This window comes from Choloepus didactylus, chromosome 10 (assembly GCF_015220235.1).
Source record: "Choloepus didactylus isolate mChoDid1 chromosome 10, mChoDid1.pri, whole genome shotgun sequence".
Lineage (NCBI taxonomy): Eukaryota > Metazoa > Chordata > Mammalia > Pilosa > Megalonychidae > Choloepus > Choloepus didactylus.
The window spans coordinates 62,505,634-62,524,195 of NC_051316.1; positions in this window are offsets into that span (position 1 = coordinate 62,505,634).

Here is an 18,562-nt window from a genome sequence, read left to right on the forward strand (position 1 = left end):
AAGAAAAAGACAACCAACCCAAGACAACTGCTTAACTTCCAACATGTTCCTACTTTACCCCAAGAAAGTTACATAATATAGCAACATTTCAGTGAACTTGTTCCTACTACATCCATCAGAAATTAACAGACCATAGTCATTTCTGGGCATCCCCAGAACGTTAAATAGCTTATCTGTTCTTCTTGGATTATTGTTCCCCCTTCCTTAATTGCTCTCTACTGCTAGTTCCCCTACATTCTACATTATAAACCATTTGTTTTACATTTTTCAAAGTTCACATTAGTGGTAGCATATAATATTTCTCTTTTTGTGCCTGGCTTATTTCGCTCAGCATTATGTCTTCAAGGTTCATCCATGTTGTCATATGTTTCACCAGATTGTTCCTTCTTACTGCCGCGTAGTATTCCATCGTGTGTATATACCACATTTTATTTATCCACTCATCTGTTGAAGGACATTTGGGTTGTTTCCATCTCTTGGCAATTGTGAATAATGCTGCTATGAACATTGGCGTGCAGATATCTGTTCGTGTCACTGCTTTCCGATCTTCCGGGTATATACCGAGAAGTGCAATCGCTGGATCGAATGGTAGCTCTATATCTAGTTTTCTAAGGAACTGCCAGACTGACTTCCAGAGTGGCTGAACCATTATACAGTCCCACCAACAATGAATAAGAGTTCCAATTTCTCCACATCCCCTCCAGCATTTGTAGTTTCCTGTTTGTTTAATGGCAGCCATTCTAACCGGTGTTAGATGGTATCTCATTGTGGCCTTAATTTGCATCTCTCTAATAGCTAGTGAAGCTGAACATTTTTGCATGTGTTTCTTGGCCATTTGTATTTCCTCTTCAGAGAACTGTCTTTTCATATCTTTTGCCCATTTTATAATTGGGCTGTCTGTACTATTGTCATTGAGTTATAGGATTTCTTTGTATATGCAAGATATCAGTCTTTTGTCAGATACATGGTTTCCAAAAATTTTTTCCCATTGAGTTGGCTGCCTCTTTACCTTTTTGAGAAATTCCTTTGAGGTGCAGAAACTTCTAAGCTTGAGGAGTTCCCATTTATCTATTTTCTCTTTTGTTGCTTGTGCTTTGGGTGTAAAGTCTAGGAAGTGGCCTCCTAATACAAGGTCTTGAAGATGTTTTCCTACATTATCTTCTAGGAGTTTTATGGTACTTTCTTTTATATTGAGATCTTTGGTCCATTTTGAGTTAATTTTTGTGTAGGGGGTGAGGTAGGGGTCCTCTTTCATTCTTTTGGATATGGATATCCAACTCTCCCAGCCCCATTTGTTGAAAAGACCATTATGGCTCAGTTCGGTGACTTTCGGGGCCTTATCAAAGATCAGTCGGCCATAGATCTGAGGGTCTATCTCTGAATTCTCAATTCGATTCCATTGATCTATATGTCTATCTTTGTGCCAGTACCATGCTGTTTTGGCAACTGTGGCTTTATAATAAGCTTCAAAGTCAGGGAGTGTAAGTCCTCCCACTTCGTTTTTCTTTTTTAGAGTGTCTTTAGCAATTCGAGGCATCTTCCCTTTCCAAATAAATTTGATAACTAGCTTTTCCAAGTCTGCAAAGTAGGTTGTTGGAATTTTGATTGGGATTGCATTGAATCTGTAGATGAGTTTGGGTAGAATTGACATCTTAATGACATTTAGCCTTCCTATCCATGAACATGGAATATTTTTCCATCTTTTAAGGTCCTCTTCTATTTCTTTTAGTAGAGTCATGTAGTTTTCTTTGTATAGGTCTTTTACATCTTTGGTTAAGTTTATTCCTAGGTACTTGATTTTTTTAGTTGCTATTGAAAATGGTATCTTTTTCTTGAGTGTCTCTTCAGTTTGTTCATTTCTAGCATATAGAAACATTACTGACTTATGTGCATTAATCTTGTATCCCGCTACTTTGCTAAATTTGTTTATTAGCTCTAGTAGGTGTATCGTTGATTTCTCAGGGTTTTCTAGATATAAGATCATATCATCTGCAAACAATGACAGTTTTACTTCTTCTTTTCCAATTTGGATGCCTTTTATTTCTTTGTCTTGCCGGATTGTCCTGGCTAGCACTTCCAGCACAATGTTGAATAACAGTGGTGACAGCGGGCATCCTTGTCTTGTTCCTGATCTTAGAGGGAAGGCTTTCAGTCTCTCACCATTGAGTACTATGCTGGCTGTGGGTTTTTCATATATGCTCTTTATCATGTTGAGGAAGTTTCCTTCAATTCCTACCTTTTGAATTGTTTTTATCAAAAAGGGATGTTGGATTTTGTCAAATGCTTTTTCAGCATCTATTGAGATGATCAATTGATTTTTCCCTTTCGAGTTTTTAATGTGTTGTAATACATTGATTGTTTTTCTTATGTTGAACCATCCTTGCATGCCTGGAATGAACCCCACTTGGTCATGGTGTATGATTTTTTTAATGTGTCTTTGGATTCGATTTGCAAGTATTTTGTTGAGGATTTTTGCATCTATATTCATTAGGGACATTGGCCGGTAGTTTTCCTTTTTTGTAGCATCTTTGCCTGGTTTTGGTATTAGATTGATGTTAGCTTCATAAAATGAGTTAGGTAGTGTTCCATTTTTTTCAATGTTTTGAAAGAGTTTGAGTAAGATTGGTGTCAGTTCTTTCTGGAAAGTTTGGTAGAATTCCCCTGTGAAGCCATCTGGCCCTGGGCATTTATTTGTGGGAAGATTTTTGATGACTGATTGGATCTCTTTGCTTGTGATGGGTTGGTTGAGGTCTTCTATTTCTTCTCTGGTCAGTCTAGGTTGTTCATATGTTTCCAGGAAATTGTCCATTTCTTCTACATTATCCAGTTTGTTGCCATACAGTTGTTCATAATATCCTCTTATAATTTTTTTAATTTCTTCAGGATCTGCAGTTATGTGACCTTTTTCATTCATTATTTTGTTTATATGGGTCTTCTCTCTTTTTGATTTTGTCAGTCTAGCTAGGGGCTTGTCAATCTTGTTGATCTTCTCAAAGAACCAACTTTTGGTGATATTTATCCTCTCTATTGTTTTTGTGTTCTCTATGTCATTTATTTCTGCTTTAATCCTTGTTATTTCTTTTCTTCTACTTGGTTTAGGATTGGTTTGCTGTTCATTTTCTAGCTTCTTCAGTTGATCCATTAGTTCTTTGATTTTGGCTCTTTCTTCCTTTTTAATATATGCGTTTAGTGCTATAAATTTCCCCCTTAGCACTGCTTTTGCTGCATCCCATAGGTTTTGGTATGTTGTGTTCTCATTTTCATTCGTCTCTATATATTTAGCAATTTCTCTTGCTATTTCTTCTTTAACCCACTGATTGTTTAGGAGTGTGTTGTTTAACCTCCAGGTATTTGTGAATTTTCTAAGTCTCTGATGGTTATTGACTTCTAATTGTATTCCATTGTGGTCAGAGAATGTGCTTTGAATAATTTCAATCTTTTTAAATTTATTGAGGCTTGTTTTATGACCCAGCATATGATCTATTCTGGAGAAAGTTCCGTGAGCACTAGAAAAGTATGTGTATCCTGGTGATTTGGGATGTAATGTCCTGTATATGTCTGTTAAATCTAATTCATTTATCAGATTGTTTTGGTTTTCAATTTCCTTATTGGTCTTCTGTCTGGTTGATCTATCTATAGGAGAGAGTGATGTGTTGAAGTCTCCCACAATTATTGTGGAAACATCAATCGCTTCCTTTAGTTTTGCCAGTGTTTCTCTCATGTATTTTGTGGCACCTTGATTGGGTGCATAGACATTTACGATTGTTATTTCTTCTTGCTGAATTGCCCCTTTTATTAGTATGTAGTGGCCTTCTTTGTCTCTCAAAACATCCCTGCATTTGAAGTCTATTTTATCTGAGATTAATATTGCTACACCTGCTTTCTTTTGGCTGTAGCTTGCATGAAATATTTTTTCCATCCTTTCACTTTCAGTTTCTTTGTGTCCCTGTGTCTAAGATGAGTCTCTTGTATGCAACATATTGATGGTTCATTTTTTTTTATCCATTCTGCGAATCTATATCTTTTAATTGGGGAGTTTAATCCATTTACATTCAACGTTAAAACCGTGAAGGCATTTCTTGAATCAGCCATCTTATCCTTTGGTTTATGTTTGCCATATTTTTCCCTCTCTCTATTAATATCCTTTATTGTACCCATACCGAATCTCTTTAGTACTGAACCTTTCTCCAAGTCTCTCTGTCCTGTCTTTGTTTCTCTGTCTGTAGGGCTCCCTTTAGTATCTCCAGTAGGGCAGGTCTCTTGTTAGCAAATTTTCTCAGCATTTGTTTGTCTGTGAAAAATTTAAGCTCTCCCTCAAATTTGAAGAAGAGCTTTGCTGGATAAAGTATTCTTGGCTGGAAATTCCTCTCACTCAGAATTTTAAATATATCGTGCCACTGCCTTCTTGCCTCCATGGTGGCTGCTGAGTAGTCACTACTTAGTCTTATTCTGTTTCCTTTGTATGTGGTGAATTGCTTTTCTCTTGCTGCTTTCAGAACTTGCTCCTTCTCTTCTATGTTTGACACTGTGATCAGTATATGTCTCAGAGTAGGTTTTTTTGGATTTATTCTATTTGGAGTTCGCTGAGCATTTATGATTTGTGTATTTATGTTGTTTAGAAGATTTGGGAAGTTTTCCCCAACAATTTCTTTGAATACTCTTCCTAGACCTTTACCCTTTTCTTCCCCTTCTGGGACACCAATGAGTCTTATATTTGGACGTTTCATATTATCTATCATATCCCTGAGGTCCATTTCGAGTTTTTCAATTTTTTTCCCCATTCTTTCTTTTATGCTTTCATTTTCCATTCTGTCATCTTCCAGGTCACTGATTCATTGTTCAACTTCCTCTAGTCTTGTACTATGAGTGTCCAGAATCTTTTTAATTTGGTCAACAGTTTCTTTAATTTCCATAAGATCATCCATTTTTTTATTTAGTCTTGCAATGTCTTCTTTATGCTCTTCTAGGGTCTTCTTGATTTCCTTCATATCCCGTACTATGGTCTCATTGTTCATCTTTAGTTCTTTGAGTAGCTGCTCTAGGTGCTGTGTCTCTTCTGGTCTTTTGATTTGGGTGCTTGGGCTTGGGTTATCCATATCGTCTGGTTTTTTCATATGCTTTATAATTTTCTGTTGTTTTTGGCCTCGTGGCATTTGCTGAACTTGATAGGGTTCTTTTAGGGTTTGTAGACCTATTGAAGTCCTTATCTCTAATTTATCAGATCTACAGCTTCGTGGAGTACACTTTCTCTAACTAACCAGCAGGTGGCGTCCACGAGCCACCTGTTCTCCACAAGCCAGTTCTCCCCTGCTTAGCCTTTGTGGTGAGTGGGGGAGTGAGTCTTGTGGGGCCCAATTGGTGTACCAAGCTTGCGTGTGTAGTTGGTGTTGCCTGCCCTGTATGTGGGGCGTGTTTCTGGGCAGTCGGGGAGGGGGGGTGGCCCTAACAATCAAATCTCCCTGATGATCCTAGAGTTTTAAAGCTGCTGCAATAGTCTAATCCTTCAGTTCAGTCGTGCCACAGTTTGTCTCTGCCACTGACCCACAAGTCTTTGGTATTGGCGTATGGCTCCTGAGACTTGCAAGTGGGCCCCTCTTCCAGGCTGTGCACCCCAGGTCCTCTGTTGAGGGATGACTGTGCTATGTCACAGGTGAGTGCCGTCCCCCCAGGGCAGTTCTGGGCTGCTGGGCTGTGTAGGGAGGCTCCCAGTCTGCTCAAATGATGGCTGAATGGGGCTTTGTTAATTCACACTGCTCCACCTTCCCAGCTCTGGGACATTCAGCTGAGGGTGCAGGGAATGCTAATGTCCACGCCCAGTTTTGTGGTGTGTGCCTGTTATTTGAAGCACTTCCGTCACACTGGGTTGTCTGGGGCAGCTCTGGGCTATGGGGCTGGCGATGGGCAGGAGTGTTTCCTGTCCACCAGGATGGTGGCTGTGAGCGGACACCCCCCTTTTCTTGGGAAGTTGTGTTGTTTAGTGAATTTTCTCAGCCACTGGATTATTGCCTTTTGTCTCAGAGCTCTCTTAGTTCTGCTCTTGACTTGACGTGCCCAAATTGAAAGTCTTTGAAGCTTTCTGTATTGGGCTTCTTAGAGTAATTGTTTTAGAAAAAGAAAAAAGGATTTAAAAAAAAAAAAAAAAAAAAAACGGCCCTCCTCAGAGATCTAATGGGTTATTGAAATGCTAATAGACAAAGCAACCAGGGCCATTAAGGAAAGGTCCACAGGGCAGAGAGATCAGCTTTGCTTTGGGATTTGCATATGCGCCTCAAGGCCTGAGCTCCGCCCTTCCCCTTTCTGTGTTCACCAGAACTCCAAAAATCCTCTTCTTTTATTTTGGAGTTTTTCGTGTTGTTTTTGTTCTATGCCTGTCTCCTCTCTGCTGGGCTGGCTGCTCTCAGAGTCTCTGGTGTCTGGTCTCAGTCTATCTATGGTTGGAGTTTGAATCAGTAGAATGAGTTTCCGATAAGAGCAGCCACTGCAGTTCTCCCTTCTCCTTCCCGGAGCTGACAGCCCCTCCTCCCCCGGGACTGAGCCTGGCAGGGAGGGGCGCGGGTCCCCTGGCCGCAAAAACTTACAGATTTCGCTGATCTCAGCAGTTCCACGTTTTCATGAGTGTTGTATGAAGTATGCCCAAAGACAGATTGCTCTGTGGTGTCCAGTCCACGCAGTCCCTGGCTTTTTACCTACTTTCCTGGAGGAGTAACTAAAACTTACAGCTCACCAGTCTGCCATCTTGCCCCGCCTCTCCCATCCCCTGCACTCTTAACCTACATTACCTTGCTCTATTTCTTTGTTTTTCCACACTTGTCACCTCATACATTTATCATATTCTTCTAATTGTCATACTCCCCTCCTAGAATGTAAGCTCTTAGAGGGTAAGAATTTACTTCTGCTTTGTGCTCTGATGTATCTCAAGCACCTAGAGCAAAGTACAGAATAGGAATTCAATACATATTAGCTGCATAAATAAAAAAACTTGATACATAGTTTAACCCACAATATATTTTAGCTTCTTTCCCCCTTCGTTACTGGTGAAGGTTGAGCCATTTGACAGCGTGCTGATGAATTCTTAGATGTCTCTGAGTAGCCTGGAGAGCAGAACATAGAAACTTCTTGATACTTGGGCAAGTAAGACATTGGGACAAATCATATATCTCGATCATTTTCAAAGCATACATCTTTTATTTTTCACATTTCAGTGAAATAGCAAAATGTTTGATAATATAAGTGGTTGAGGAAAATAAGCACTCAAATTTTTCAACATCTTTGTTGGTTCAACATCTTTAAAGGGTTGTTTTCAAAATTGTAAATATATGTATGCCTTTTGACCCATCAATTACACAGCTTGAAATTTCTCCTACAGATATAGTCACAGATGTATCAAAAGGATTGTACAAGGATGTTTTCTTCAACATTGCTTTAATAGCCAAAGATTGGAAACAACCTAAATATCCATTTTCTGAAAACTTTAAAGAGAACAAACAGATCTATATGTACAGATATGAAAGTGCATCCTTGTGAAAAAACAAGGCACAAAACAATAAGCATCACAAGCTACTATTTGTATGAAAAAGGCAGATATGCATAGAAAGTCTCTGGAAAAAAAAAAATTTTAAGTACTGTTAACAGCTTTACCTCAGGGGAGGGAAATTGAGTTCTGCAGAACAGTATTTTAAAGGAGACATCATTTTCACTGTGTACCCTCCTGCACTGTTGAATCTTTTACCAAATGCAAATGCTACTTATTCAGTTTAGTAAAAAAAAAAAAAAATGTTTTCTAAAATAGTCACATCTACCTTGCATGCAAATTATTTAAAGAGCACATTAATCCCTAAAAATTTCTTTAGGTCAATGTTTGCTTTTAAAAATATGTCCTCTCTCCCAAGAGTGTAAATCTCCCTGGCAACGCAGGCTATGACTCCTGAGGAGGAATCTGGACCCGGCATCGTGGGATTGAGAGCATCTTCTTGACCAACAGGGGGATGCGAAATGAGACAAAATAAAGCTTCAGTGGCTGAGAGATTTCAAATGGAGTCAAGAGGTCACTCTGGTGGACATTCTTACGCACTATATAGATAACCCTTTTTAGATTTTAATGTGTTGGAATAGCTAGAAGCAAATGCCTGGAACTATCAAACTACATTCCAGTAGCCTTGACTCTTGAAGATGAGTGTATAACAATGTAGCTTACAAGGGTGACAGAATGATTGAGAAAACCCTGTGGATCACACTCCCTTTATCCAGAGTGTGGATGGATAAGTAGAAAAATGGGGGCAAAAACCTAAATGAAAAATAGGGTGGAAGGGGGGATCACTTGGGTGTTCTTTTTTTACTTTTATTTTTTGTTCTTATTTTTACTTTTTCTGGTATAAGGAAAACGTTCAAAAAATAGATTGAGGTGATGAATACACAACTATATGACGGTACTGTGAACAGTTGACTGTACACCATGGATGATTGTATGATATGTGAATATATCTCAGTAAAACTGAAATTAAAAAAAATATATGTCCTCCCAACTTCTGTAGAATTAGTCATTTTGTGGTTTATTCCCACCTATTACCGTGAATGACATATTATTAGAATGGAAATAATTCATTATTTTCACTTTTGCTATTTTCAGTTTCCAGGTTTGACAATTGACTCTGTTTGTGTGCTATTAACAACCACGATGGTCAGAGTGCAGCCCACGCTTCCCGGCCAGGGCAGCAGTCTCTCCTGAACAGCCAGGCCTTGTGAAAAAAATAAAAACACAAGCAGGACAAGAAAGCATGCTTCATGGGCACAGAAAGTGCAATGGGAGTTGAGAATCAGTGGACGCTAGTCTTTATTTCCGGGCCTCTGGTGATTTCACCCAAAACTCTCCTGACCCTGGCTGGGCCTCTGTTTTCCTGTTTGCAAAGTAAAAAGTTTACACCTCCCAAACTCACACAAGCACTGAAAGCTAATAAGCATAACTGCCAAATATAATACACATTACTATTTCTCAATCTCAACAACAAATGTGCCAAAACAGTGGCAGGAAACCACATGTCTTTGAAAACAAAATTAAAAATAAAAAGTTGTAAAGTTCAAGAATTACAGCATTGACTCCCACTCACATTAGCCTTTGCTTTCTCAAGGGATGATGTCATGTAACTTGTGGGCTTTGCAACTAACAAATCAAGTTCAAATCATTCAGCCGAGAGCCCCTTTGAACTGAGGACTGGGTACCATTTAGGTTGCTCCCTCAGTGCCTCCAACTGTACCTGAATCTAGTGGCACTCAGTAAATTCTTCCCAGACCAACTCATCCATGCCCATGACTTTCGCAACCACCTCTACATAGACGTCTCATAATTTTATATCTCCAGGCCAAACCTCTCCTCCAAACACCAGGCATATTTATCCAAGATGGCATCTATCTCAGATGCCAAAAAAATCTCTTGCAATATGTCCTAATATAGTGCTATGAACTTCCACCTCAAATCTCATCATCTTTTACTCTTGTCTATACAAATATGGCCCTGCCATGCAGCAAGCTTTGCAGGCAAAAATTCTCAAGTCTACCCTATCATCTTTCTCTTCCTCACCCTCATGTCCAATTTATCAATAAGTTCTTTCAACTGGATCTCCCAATCTAATCAGGGGGATTCTAATCTATCCCTTTTCCTCCATCACACTCTCACCACTGTGCCTGCACAAGTACAACTATTTTCATCTCTAACCAGGACTATTACGATAACCTGTCTGGTTTACCCTCATCCACTCTTGCCATCCTCTTATCTGCTCTCCATGTTGTAGTTAGCATAAGCATGTTATCCACATGCTGACAACTCCTGAATGGATTCACTGTCCTGCATGGCAGCTGCCCCTCTATCTCCAGCATCATGCACACATATGCATGCACACACACATGCACACACACACACGCACCCACACACACACACACACAGACACTCAACCATACTTTCTTACTTGCCATGCTCCTCCCCTGCTTGCAGGCCTTTGCTCCCTCTAGTCCCTTTCTGGGTGCATACCTCCTTCCCTTTTTACTTGGTTAACTCTTGCTTATCTTACCATCTCAGCTCAGGTATTATTTGAGCAAGGAAATCGTTCCTTTATTCTCTGAGCAGGTCACACTCTCTAATAGCATGACTGTCTCCACCCTAGCACTTACCCAGTGGCAGTTTTACATTTATTTGGGTCATTATTCTCCCACTCAGAAAAATAGGAGCTAGGTATATTTTTGCTCATCATTGTATCGTACTGTCTAGCACATGAAGGTACTAAATGAACAAATGAATGTATTTTTGAGGAAAAAAAATAAACTGACACATACCCTATATGAATCTAGGCAAATAGCTCAAAATTTCCAAGTGAAAATGACTTCATCTATAAAATGGATATTAAAAATAATTAATTTACCAAATCTGGGGAAGGATTAAATAAAGTTGCATCATAAAAGGTTTATTTATTCCTGTATCTGATAAATAGTAACATATCAATGAATGTTGATTCTCTCCCTACTGACCCTTCTTCTGATAATTTAAAATGAAAATTATCTATTGAAGAGATAATAGTGCCTTATTAATGGCATATGATTTGTTCATATAATGCAGTGTTTCAAAGAATTGGTGTGATAAAAATATAAAAGAAGAGGTCCCAGGCTCTTATGGAGGTTGCAAGCTAAGGGGAGTAAGTAAATTAGAAAAATAAAATGATAGCATGAATTCCACAACAAATATCATGCGACGAAAAATGCTTTTCACAAACCCGTGCAGGGTCAATTGCCAAATAAGCTGAAAGTGCTGTGAGTTCAGAGAAGGGAACAATTGTTTAAGCTGGAGGCAGTAGGACTGGGTAGGGCCTTTTAAGGTGAGTAGAGTTTTGGCGGGTGAAGAACTGGGAGAGCGTGTAATGGGGGCCAGTTAACCCTGCGGAGATGAATCAACAGGAACAGAGGGAACAGGATTCTTGCAAGAACAATGAGGAGACCAGAATGCCTAGAGCAGAGGAGTCAGAGTAGATAAGGCTGGGGAGGGTGGTTTCCAACCAGGTGCACGAAGCTTTGAATTGCCAAGGTGTGGAATTTTGATGTGTTCTCCAAGAAGAAATATTGAGAATGTAGTTGAAGCTTTACGAATCTAGATGTCACAACCATTTCAAATACCAAATAAAACACAATAGAGCTTCCCCCAATTTAGTCTCTAGGTTTCTTCAAAATCAGCCCTTCAGTGGAAGGAAGAGGGATGGGATGGAGTGAGAGATGGAGGGACAGGCTGAGGGAGGGAGAGACGAAGGGAAGGATGGAAGGACATGGGCACCCACCCAGTAATCAGCCTACGCCACATAAAGTGTTCACATTGCCTGCGAATGTATGCAAATGTATGGTTGAACTGTATCTCTGTGACTCCCCAAAACATGCAGATAAGGAGCATGTTGGCTTTTAGTATCTTGGGTGATGCCACCTTTGATAGTTTTGGCACTATACCCACTGGAACACCCCAGAACACAAGTGTACTTGCAAGGCCCACACCCTCCGAGAAGGGACGTAGGCCCCAGATGAGATTTCCTGTGTAGGACTGCAGTCCATGAAATCTTTTGTGAATACCCCTAAGTAGTTTGTTTCATGGAGTAATTCTGGGTGGCCAATCCTTCCATCTCTGCCACCAAACATTTCCCCTTGTTTCTCGGCAATGCTGGGACTATATGAAAGAAAGACAAATAGTCTTGCTACAAAGTTAAAGGGAGATCTTTAATAACAGAATATAATATGATATAACATAATACAATATAATGTAACATAATCACAGTGGCAGACTTCATTTAGATATAGGGATTTGAAGATGAATGCGGCTTGAAAAATCATCTATGAATTTCATCACAACCTCTAATATTTTACTGATTTAGCATGCAAGAACGTAAGGTATACACCTTTCTATGTTCAATCTCATGGGACTGCCACCCTCTTCTCTCTGGTGCTAACTCCTCTTTCCCGGTAAAAAAAGGAGTTCTCTACACATCTTGCCTTCTATGAGCAAAAGCAACCGTTCTTACTTTTAGGGGCTTATTGGCCACCTCATCACAGGAACCCTTTCAGATTGATTTAACTCTTTTCCCTAAAAGTTCACTTAAGACTTCCACCCACCCTCCACCCTCTTCCCAAACTAGATCAGGTCTACCCAGTCATTTTATATAGTCCCCTGGGGTTTTTTTCCCCATAGTATCCATTACAGTTCACAAGTGTACATTTTGTGTGCTGTTCTGTAATGCTTGTCTTCCTCAATAAACACAGCTCCTTAGGGGCAGAATCATTATGGGTTCTGCTCGCCATTATAAGCCTGGTGTTTATCCCCGCACCAGAGACTTGTGACCCTCAATAAATACATATTGAATGACTGCATGGATGAATGAATGGAGCCAGGGAGTCTCTTCCCCATTGTCTCCCCCAATGCCTCTGCTCAGCCTCACTTTTTCAGATGAATTCTTTAAACCCTGTTCAGACTTACTGGGGACTTTCAGAGATAGAGAGAGCGATAGATCAGGAAAGAAGAGTTGAAGCCGAATAGTTTTGCAGATGGGGCATCATCAAGCTATCAAAAGACAGGTCTAAATGTTAAGATGATCTTTTTTGATTCTCATGGATTAGTAAGAACTAGGGATATTTGGATTCCAAGTAACATGATAATTATTATCACAGAGGTAGAAACAAATTGCTATAAGACTACAGTGATAGGAAGGTGCTGATCCTATCTGGCGTAGACAGGAAAAGTGTGATATGCGAGCTGTTTGAGGAAGACTGCATTTGAACTGGATCTTGCAGAGGGAATAGTAGATTGCTTTAGGGAGAAGGAAGACAGTCATTGTAGGCAGAGGAACCAACCCAGTAAAGACCCGGGGAAACCAAAGGGCCTGATGATTCAGACAATGATGAAAGGCTTTGGAAGATGGGAGCGGAGGATATAAATTGAAAGTTACAGGAGATTAGGCTACAGAAATAAATTATCTTCTACATATTCCCCACCAAGACTGAAGCACAGAAATAAGTGACAAGTTTAGGAAGGAAGTATTTTAAAGGAAAATGCATGGGTTTGGAGTCAGAAGGACCAGAATTCAACTCCCAGTCCTTCCATGATCTATCTTTGTCACATCAGACAAGTTTATGGAACTTCTCTGAACCTAAGTTTCATCATCTAAAAAAATCAATATAATGAATACCTGACTCAAATCCTTGCAACAGGACAAAATGCAAAAAGCATACACAAATCCCAGCACATAACTGGGATTTTAAAATGCCAGTTTTCTTTTACTTGTGAATTTCATTTCACTTCTTTCACCATTCCAGATCTCTCCTCATCACCACTGCCCCTCTTCAAGCCCAGTTCCTCCAAATGACCAGTGTTTGCTCTGAGTAGTCACAATTTCTTTGGGTGGCTCCTTTTTTTACATTGTTCAATTCAAATTGTCATCCCAGATCTCTGCATGTCTACTTGTTCCTATACCTCTAATAGAAGGAACATCAAAAGGCTCTGGTTTTCTGTTAGTAATTGCTCGGTTAGGTACCAGAAGTCCTTTCACCTCCTGCCCAACCCACATCCTCCCTAACTCCCACCACAACCGACCATTTAAACTTCCATTTGAGCAGATGGCAAAAAAGAATATGTGAGGCTCCCTGGGAGCCTGGCTATTGTTTGGGGGAACTGGAAGCCACTGTGCTCAGAGTGTCCATCCTCCCTCCTCACCACACACCCTGCTTCCTGTCAATCATCCTGGAACGCCGAGTGCTGGGCCGACAATGTTGTCCACAGGATGTTTGTTTGCAAGCACTCCCTTGCCAAGTCCTAAAGCTCAAGACTTAGGCTGACATTCCAAACACCAAAATGAGAAAGGGAGAAAAAAAACCCTTGGGCAGCTCTCTTAATGCCTTAATAAGGTCTGTTTATATTCAAAAATAGCAACAGGTTATCTCAGCTTGCAGAGGCTGAAGAGTCTAGGAAGCCTGTTCTTTAAAATCCTGAGCCCCTGGGAAGTTGATAACACAAGTTTCCAAGAGCAGACACTAAAAGCGTGTCCTTAAAGCACCTTTAGCATATTCAGTTGTCACTTTCACAAATGATCAATTGCAGACTGCTCAGAAGGCTAATGCATTACTACTAAGTTGCAAAGCAAAAGAACTTCCAAGACACATATAGTTAGATAGGCAAGGGTCTCAACCAAAGCTATCAGCTAAAATCCAACAATCTGAGGCCACTGGGTTAAATCTGAGAAACTTTCAGAGTTTGCATATTATCTGGGAAATGTTTGAGACACTAAAAATTAAATCTGAAGCAGAAGTGTGAAAAATAGCTTTAAATCACTATGATATATTCTCTTCAGGTAGTAGGTAAAGAATTTTCCTTTATGTAAATAATGAAAAGATCCCCCTGTTGTCTTCCTGAGACACTCAATAATATACAGGGGAGCCCTTAATAAGTTTTCTCTACAGTTTCTATATAATTACTGAACAGGAATTTTGAACCTCTGTGTATTTACTAGCTACCATTTATAATGGCTATGTCCTTGGGCAACTGACCTAACCTCTCAGGGGTTGTTTTGCCTGTGAAAATGAATTATTATACAAACGCCATTGGATTGTAGTAAATCTTAAATGAAGTCAAGTATAAAAGTGGCTGGCATATAATAGGTGCTCAATAAATGGTAACCTAGAAAAGAAAGAACCAGGAGTAATTGGAGAGGCATTCCCAGGGCTGGCTTTAAAGTGAGTCCAACTGCCACTTTCACCCTCTCAACTAAGCATTAGGGAGGAATTAGCAATAATCCTGGTATATTAAAGCTAGTCACAGAGGCCTTCAGTAAGAACAGTTTTGAGATAAGACAGATAAAAATGATCCAAAAATGCATGATTTAAACCAGTCTAAGTTCAAGAATCCTTTGTGAATGGGTTACAAGTTAATGTGCAGAAATAACAACAAAAAGTAGTATGCCCTGGTTTATCTCTGGAATATTAACACACACCTGTCTAGGAATGCTACCACCAAAGCAGGGCTTTCAAGTCCTCACAGAAGACACGCTTCCAGGCGGTAGACTTGGGGTGGCCTCGTGAGCTATGGTGACATGTGAAGTTTAAGATATTTCAATTATGGAACCAATGTTCAAGTTCTGGTCAGATTTCCTGTAGTACTCAGCTTCTCTAATAGAAAATTAATTCTCAGATTATTACAAAGATATGTATAGTCTGTATGTTTTCAAAAGAAATTTTTAATATACAGAATATGAGTTTTGGGAAAATTGACTAAATCAAGCTACAAAAAGCCCAAAAATAGTGCATTATACACAAATGAAAAATACTATATTGTTTTAATGAAGATAATGCTGATTAAAATTAAATTTATGATTTTCTATATATTGACTTGGCCAAGGTTTTTTAAAAAACCACCGTGTATTTTTACCAGAACAAAGATTTTTAAAAGCCCATAAAATTATAAAACACAGAGTGAACTTTAATGTAAACAATGGACTATAGTAAATATATTTATAATAGTATTACTTCATCAATTTAACAATGGTACCACACTAATGCAAAATGTTTATAATAAGTAAAACCGCATGGGGTGTGCTAGCAAAATGGAATGCTGTACTTGCTGCATGATTTTCCTGTAAGCTGACAACTGCTCTAACAAACAATAATAAAAAAAAATCACTAATCACAGTACTGAACATGGTGAGGATGAAATTGACAACCACTCAACATATAGTGGTGGTGGCAACATACAGCACAGCTTTTCTGAACTAATACGAAAATAAATATCAGAATTGTTAAAATAGATTCATAGTTTTTGACTAATAATGCCACTTACAGAATATCTATCCTAAGGAAGTAAACAGAAATATGGCCAAAGATCTATATACAAAGTTGTTCATTATATTGTTATTTGTAATATTGAAAAAAGGTAAATATCCTAAATGCCCTGTGATAAAAAGTTAAGTATATGATGATATAACACTAAGTTGTAGAGTCATTAGAAAACATGTTTTCAAGGAATACGTAACAACGTCGAAAACTAATAATAACACAGGATTACTTGGAAAACCAATTCAAGCCTAAAATTGCATAGAATAAATTTTATAAAATTGTAAATGATTACGCTATATATGTTTGTGCATGCATAGAAAAAAATAGGAAATGTGCCAATGTATTAACTACCATAACCACAGTCTTCCAAACTGATATTATGGATTATGGTATATTGTCTTTAATATACTCGTCTGTATTTTCCAAATGTTCTTTATAAGCATTGATATATTTTATATTTAGAAAAAATCAATCAACATTAATACCAACAAAAACCCTCACCATTCACAGATAGGCTATTAAAAGGCACTGTAGCAAAGTCACTACTAACAGTACTTTCAAAAGCCAGGCAATCACACTGTTCTTTGTATTGCAGTTACCTAGAATACCAAATTAGAGACCAAAAAGATTTTGATACGAAGGAAAAACCTTGTTTTGTTGCTTTTCTTTGTTTTTTATTTTTTTATTTATTTTTTTTTTTTTCGGTCCATATTGCTTTATCTAATTATACTGCAAAGTGTCCTAAAAGCCATATGGGAGACGTACTTCTTCACAGCTGCAACGGAAACATTTTCAGAACAGAAAACACCAGAAATCATAATATATTCTTAGCCATAGTAGAAAGGAAAGCACATGAAATATTTAAAACATGGAGTTGAGATTTCATTTTAAAATATTTTAATTGCCAGAACAGAGTTCCACGATTATATCTCGGAGCTCTGTAGATTAGCAGCATGGGATGGGAGGAGAGAGAGAATGGAGGGAAAAGAACAACAGCCACGCAAAGGGAAACCAAGCACTAAAAAATGGTAAAGAGAAATTAAGTTTTTAGCTGAATTGTGTTTTGTTTCTTACATAAGTTTTAGTGCTGTAAAATGGGGCACATTTTGTACTGTACGTTCTCTCAGAAAAGCCAAACAGAAACCAGTCATCATGGTTTCGAGAGAGCAAGTCCTCCTCTTTCTCATGTTTCAACTAAACAGTCTCCACTTGGGCTGGGGACCGTATCATATATCATAAATCACTCTCTGATAGATATTTGGCAGGCAGTCAGCACCGCAGGCTATGCAACGTACAGTATGGAAAATTTTTAAGGTGGAATCTTGATTTTGTAACTTAAGGACTTAATAGCATCTCAAAACATTTTACTACTTCCTGGTACACACACAGAGAAAGCCGAGAAAGCAGAATTCTCCATATGGTTTTCGGTTTTATAGGATATATGCACAATAAGCCAAACAATTGTAAACCTGGAAGCGTTCTCTTGCTGTCGTTAATTCAACTCCAGTGAAAATGGAAAAAATAAAATTAGAACGTTTGATCCCAACCTAACCTCTGAAAAAGTCAAGTCACCAGGAACTTCTAGAATCTGCCTTTCAAATACCCATCCCCCCACCCCAACTCACCCCCACAGAGTTAACCATTTGGCACCTTCTTAGAAACTGGTGGAGGCAGCAGGACTGTGGGGTTTGGGACAGATTTTATTGGAAGATAATAACATGCTGTCAAAGATACTGTCAGGGGTTTCAACAAGAAGGCTTATAGGTTGATGTGAGTCACAGAAACCCCAGTTGAAGCTTTCTCCTGATTCCGGGCTTGAATCCGAGTTTGCAAGGCCTCTGAGAGTGCACTCCCACCTTCTCAGATGTTGTAAACCATTTCGAACTCACATGTTCTTCCCCAGGAGCCTCTTTCAACAAATCATTCATTTTTTAAAAATACAAACTGCATTTAACCCCTAAGTCACCTCATCCCCACAGACACTAGGGTCCGTTGGAACGCTGCAGCTCCCAGCACAGCCTGTGCAAAAGCCAGGGAAGCCCGTCAGTGCACGGAGGGGTTAACTCCATGGTATTTGGACGTGCCTGAATGTTCTCAGTGTTCTCCGGCTGAGTAATTCTTAGAAGGGCTAAAAAGAAATGGGGGAAATGTGGAGTGTGTGGTATGGCATTGTGCTCTCTGCGAAAAACAATGCATGGGAAAACAAAAGAAAGAAACTGAATCAATCCTTTTTGAAGTTTAAAATAAACGCGTCCTTTTTGTCATTGTTGTTGTTCACAAATTAGCCATAGTTTGGACAGGCTAAATATAAAACTTTCAGTGTTGTTTATTTAGAGTATTTCTGTCCAATCCCAATCAATTTGAAAAAGAAAATTAAAGTCTTAGACAAAATGGCTGGGGAGAGGGGGGAGTGTTAAGTGACTATAAGTGTATGTTAATTCAGAAATGACTTATAACCTAAATAAATGATGTCATTCCAGTCCCCACCCAATAGTTACTGATCAATTCATTATTGAGATTTTTTACTTCCCATTAGTGAAAGCTGGTGGGCTTGGAACTGATGAACGTGCTAGGGTCACTCTTCTCACAGTCTCTTGAAGTTACGTCACTTGACCATCAAGTTCAAAACTTGAACTTCTAACAATCTCTAGAAGAAAACAAGGTGTGTGTGTGTGTGCGCACACGTGTGTGTTTGGCAACACTGGAAGATGGCCATGCCCGAGCC